This window comes from Hyalella azteca, unplaced genomic scaffold (assembly GCF_000764305.2).
Source record: "Hyalella azteca isolate HAZT.00-mixed unplaced genomic scaffold, Hazt_2.0.2 contig13200, whole genome shotgun sequence".
Lineage (NCBI taxonomy): Eukaryota > Metazoa > Arthropoda > Malacostraca > Amphipoda > Hyalellidae > Hyalella > Hyalella azteca.
Window position 1 is genome coordinate 29653 of NW_025943129.1, and position 6000 is coordinate 35652.

The following is a 6000-nucleotide window of genomic DNA, read 5'->3' on the forward strand; positions in this document are numbered from 1 at the left end:
TAATAAGTTTCCTTCCAATTAAATCCTGCGCCTTGCTTGGATGTATAAATTTTTATTCGCAATTCTAAGTTCTGCCCAACCTGTTCAGAAGCCGAGATTCATAAGGTAAAAATATACTATTTAGAACTTCGGCAATCATTAAAATTCATTCTTTTTTGTCAAAGGTTACAGCATTGTAGAGTCCTTCTACAATCAATTCAATTTTTCTGATTTCATAATTCTCATATATGTATATCACTTATAGATGAAACTTTTCGCGTATTTTGATACAGTTTCGACCAAAATCGGAACACATTGTGCGAAAAAATTATTTATAACAGAATTTAATATAAGCTATTCAATTTATTTGTCAGCTCAAGTGATTTTATTCATTGTATTTCTGACAATTAGATGAAATTTTCACACCTTAAAGTGTGAAATATGGTGAATTAGAAATTAGAACCTATAGCATATGAACACGAGCAGCTCAAGTAACACGCTCATGTCACACGCTCAATAATTTCACGCCTTATTCCCTTTTCTTCAGTGAAATAACATGAAATTTATTTCAGTGTTTCCCTTTTAATTATTCTCGTAATTGTCAAATGCACATGGCAATGTGCGGCATGTTTCAGGAACATCACCAAAGTCGAGACCTGAAGCGTTGCTCTTTCATATCATATGAGCGCTTGCATGGAACGAAGCTCGAGCCTCTCATTCTGTGTGAAGACTCAAGCTCACGAGCTGCGTTTCAAAGTGGTCGGGCTTTTGAAATGCGATGAATGCAAAGGCTTCAGTTTTCATTAAATGTTGTAATTCGCAAGTTACGTTCTGTGAATCTTCGTAGGCAAATGCCGAACTATTTTTATGTTTATACCCAAAATTTCGCCGATGAGATGTGCTGGAATTGGTAAATGATTTATTTTTCACTCTAGCAGCTTATAAGCAGCAGGCTCTTCCGTTTTTCACATACTTTTCATGCAGATTTTTAGGTGAAATATTCCGAACTTGCACGTAAATTCTACACTTGAAACAACATTTTTCCATCGTCAAAGTTTTTATTCAACTAAGTAAGTTTTGTCGAATTTGTATCATCGCCCTATTGTGTTCGTTGTCCATATGACTTTCGAATATAAAATTAAAAAAATAAAATTTGAATTAATATGTTCTTTGGTAAATTGAGTCATTTAACTAAATCGGAGAAATATATACAGCAGCTCACAAAAGTGACGAGCTAATCCAGCGTTTGCGTAAATGAAGTAATCAAATTTGAAATAAGACTGAATTTGATTCGAAAATTTTAAATAATGACAGTATATTACGAGTATTTTTCAGTACTGGTAATTGTAAGTAGTAATTTTGTTGCAAAAATTTAATCATCGCCTTGTACATTTTCCTGATGTAGTTGAAGCTCAAATAGGAAGATCAGCTGGGAAAGTTCTCTTAGTCGACGTAATCTCACAACGAAATGCCTGTTGTCATTCTTGACCAGTTTTTCAAAATCTATTGTAAACTCGAAGCTACGGATTTTGTTCAGAGAATTTGGTACTCATTCATAATATTAAGCTACAAAATTGGATGTCAGAATATAGCAGTAGACCCTGCTGCCGCGGCCAAACATCCATCATGGCAGGCGATCAAGCTGCCAATATTTAAACGAGTGCCACCGCTTACCGTCACGTGCTCTTCAAGGGCAGCTATTAGCTGACGAAGTTTTTTTCTTGTTGGAAAAGCTGGCTCCTTTATTTATTGATCTCCGTCGCCTCCAGCTTTATGTGTCATCCTGTTCGTAATGTGAAATGACCGGGAACTTAATGCTCTGTACTACCTGTTCGTACATATGTCATGCAGCACATCTTGTTTGTTAACAAGGGTAACTTCTCTCTTTCATTATACATATACTGCCAATTTCTTGATTTAATGACCTCTAATTTATTGGTGCGCACGATTTACGCTCAATGCATCTGAGAAGCTCTGCCATGTATGAGTAATACCTCCTTCCCTCTTTGCCGAGTTCCCTAAGCAACAGATCACTTAATTTTAAATGGTAATAATAATTTTTTCAGTTCAGCTGTCATGCAATATTTTATAATTAGTGTTCGAAAAAGCGGGGATTTATTTTCGAGCTGCACAAAAAAATTCCGTTCTTCTGTAGTCATTTTCTTAAAAAGTCAAAAGGATTTGTCCGTTCATACTGACGAATAAACTTATTCACGAATAGAAACATTGTTAATGTTTATCTTAGGTGAAAAAAATCGGTCGCACTACACGTCAAGAAAAGGCAAAAATAAGACATAGGAATATATAAGATTGCCTGAACGATCGTGGATCACAGTTGAAGATTACATCACCAGAGTCGATTATCTGGTAGACAAGACAGGATATATCCAACCTCATCATTTGATTACTAGTGCCAAGAATAACGGTTAAGTTTACTCACTGGAAAAGGATTTTGGCACTGAAAACAACGATTAGTAGCATTATTATCAGTCTACAATTGCGTTCAGCCTAATTTGATTTACAGTTTTATAATTATGGACAGGATTAAACAGCACTTATATAATTACCTACAGCTGGCGAGCATCCACACATCTGGAGATCATGGAGTGTTCCTCACCAAAGTTTCTTCGTTCCATGCAATATGCACTAAAATTCGTATGAACGCGGCGGCATTTCCCTACCATCATTCATTAGGTTCTGCTAAATCGTATATTTACAAAAAAAAAAAAAACTCGATATCTGTTCTCGTTTAATTTAAACTGGCACGGTTAGTTAGGTTTATTGGCATTTGAAATCTCTATTTGTCAGTGATAATTACTCTATATATATACGAGAAAGCTTTGATTGCTGTATATTATATCAGGTTTCTTTGAGTTATTAGAGGATGCTACCTTTAATTATCGCCAAGGACTCGAGACCATATAAATATGGACTTTATAAAGATCCATGTAAAAAATCATTCATTTCATCTATACGATGAATTTAAAATTTATTTCCACGTTTGATTTCAGTTAGATTTTTTAGCTATTTTTTCGGGATTCAACTCTGACTCCACGGTGAAGAATCGCCTTTCTAGGACTGCATTGATGCATTTCGCAACTTTCATAAATAAACACTTATTTTCTCTAATAATTTTTGTTTTCACTATTTTCAACAGCCTGAACTGAAGAGACAACAGCCTGAACATAATTCACTGAATGCACATGCAGGAAGCAACATTAATCAAGTGAACTTTCTTTGCCAGATGACTTTTCCATTTAATTCGACCCTATCTAACTAATATTATTATTCCTAATTTCCAGATTAGAATTCCCATTTGCAAATCTTAGCATTCAAACAAACCCTTGGTTCTTAAGGTAACGGTGAAAAATTCACTTGTTCCTGAAGAAAGTGTCGCGGCAGATGCGTTTCGCAGAGCCAGACCCAGCAACGTTCGCATCACCCATTGTCGCCGAACAAAGGCTGCTCGACGCAGAAAATGTCTGCAATAGACAGCGTGCGTGATTCGGAGCGCACATAAGCACCTCTAAAGGATCGTACGCTGTGCGCCCTGTGATTGTTTTGAAGACGATAGATCGCACATCTGATGATCTCACAATTGAACTGCCAAGTCCAATGAACACTCATCGGAAATAAAGCGCACAAGTTAAAGGACGACGTACTAAACCAGTCTGAAAATTATTGAAGCCACATGGGAGCAATAGAGCCGTGTTGAGCCCCACTCTTGACGTGATAAAAATATTACTGCTTCCAAATCAATGTTCACCGACAAAGTCTGTAAAAATACACCTACTGAAATAGGTGTATAAATGGAGTCAGGACACTCTGGGGGAGGAAATTTTTCCATTTAAAAGCACTCTATCTTTAGAGCACATGGTCTAGGAATGAACAGATTGCAAACACATTACGCAATCTTTATGGTTGATACCGAGTGTCACGCTCATAAGATTTCCCATTTCTACTCAATGACCGGATCAATGCATAGCAAGAATTATTTAATATGCAGTATACACACGTTGTTTTAGCCTAATTCAATCGCCAGCATCAACCAAGTAATAAGTTAAATGTGAGATTTTTTGCTTAGAACTAGAATAATTATTGACCTAACGATTGAATATCTCATTCAAAAGCTTCGAATTGTATTGTTTATTGATTAAAACGACAGTACTATAAGTACGAGTTATTTAGTGCAAATAATGGCGTCAAGACGCACCTCTTCAAATCAAATTAGCTATGAGTAATCATCCATGAGTAAATGCAATATTAGCTATGAGTAAATGCAGTTTTTTAACCGATTCACATTCACTCCAACCAGCTCATAAAAATTTTACATTGTTTGTTAAGCTGTCTAGTTAGTGCATGATATCAAAAGCCCTCGATCTTCTTTACTTAAAGCTTGGACAAAACTTTGAAGAACGAGCACAATTTATTTATTCAAATGCCAACAAAAACACGAGTGAACACGAGTAAAATTTTTTTCTTCAATTAAAGTTCCCGGATGAATAAAGGGTCAACTTTACTCCGAATTTGCTCTGTGCTCTCGTGAATACAGCGACTCTCTGTAATGGCTGTGTATAAAAGAGTTGCAACTCGCTGAGCGAAGCTCAACCAGTAAATCACAGTAAAGTAAAACTGTGGTGACGTAATGCACTAAATAAAATTCAGAAATTTAAAATGCTCGATGCGATAAAGTGCTTCTGAAATGAGATTAAAAAGTAAGGGATTTAGGCGAAAAGTAGCAGGAGCTGGGGAGAAACTCTTCAACGCGTTTTATTCGGATCAATTCTAAGTTTTTCAAAAAGTTCTCTTTGTATAGTAGCGCTTGAATTCAAATAAGTTTATTAACGGACTACGTGAGAGATTATTGGAGTTTAAAATTATAATTTTATTATTTTTCTCGGCTCTAAGTGAGAAGGTAAAGGTTTATCTCTTCATCCTCTTCCTCGCCTGCAATGTCCCTACGAAAATAAGGTGACGTACAAATAAATCGCTAATAAATCCTTCGGTGAATGTCTGTGCATGGCCGGTCTCGCATCGCTCTATAAACGTTGCTGAAGACGTAGCGATATTTTCAACCAAAGCTGCTAAAGCGGTGCATGATAGACGACGCCAGCTCCCTCAGGAGCCCAAGCTCACATACTCGATTAATTACGACCGTGCTTAGACTGGGCTTCCAATAATAGGGCGTATCAAAACACCTAGGAATAAAAGGGCTGAAAACATTGCAAGATATGTATGATTACCCACACTGAAGACGAAGCTTCAGCCACACCTGAGAGTTGCCGCTGTGTCAGGAGTCAGCTATAGTACCTTAGTAACCACTTTGACAGTACCATAACGTAACCACTTTGACTGCAGTAAATTAGGAAGGTGAGGCATGTGAGCACGCAGAGCCAGTCATTGGATGCAAATGGTTGTGAGTCCGGGCAGTGTAAATAGGTTTGGCTAGTAGAGACGAAGCCGAATCAAGTGAAGCCGAATTCAAAACTGCCTGCATAAAATAGAGCTTGTTCAAGCCTTGGCAAATGTCTTACGACATCTATCATATTTTAGCAGATGGTCACTGGTCTGAATTACTATGTTCCAGCGTAGTCTGGGTCTTCTAGCTATGATGATGGGAATAGTTATTCACTGGGCGTTAGCTTCAGGGCTTTTTTGGCCCTCGGCTGTGCTACTTTCTCAACAGTTATTTTTAAAAAGTAATTAAAATTAAAATTAATTAAAAATTAAAGTATTGGAAACGCTAAAATCGTTGTACAGTGCTGTCATTGGTCTTTTCGGGATGGATGTTAAATAAGTAAGGGTAGCATAACAACTGTCAAACAGCTATAACTCCCCTGAATGTTTTTTATTTATTAGAATTCAATCAGACGCATCGGAATATTTGACCTCTCTCGAATCGTATCAACATAGAACATGAGCTATTTATAAGCATGAAGAATGCCGTTGGAATTGTTCGGTAAAATGGCAAAAATATAAAAACTACATAAAGTCTTAAAGTGAATTCATGACCGCTTTATT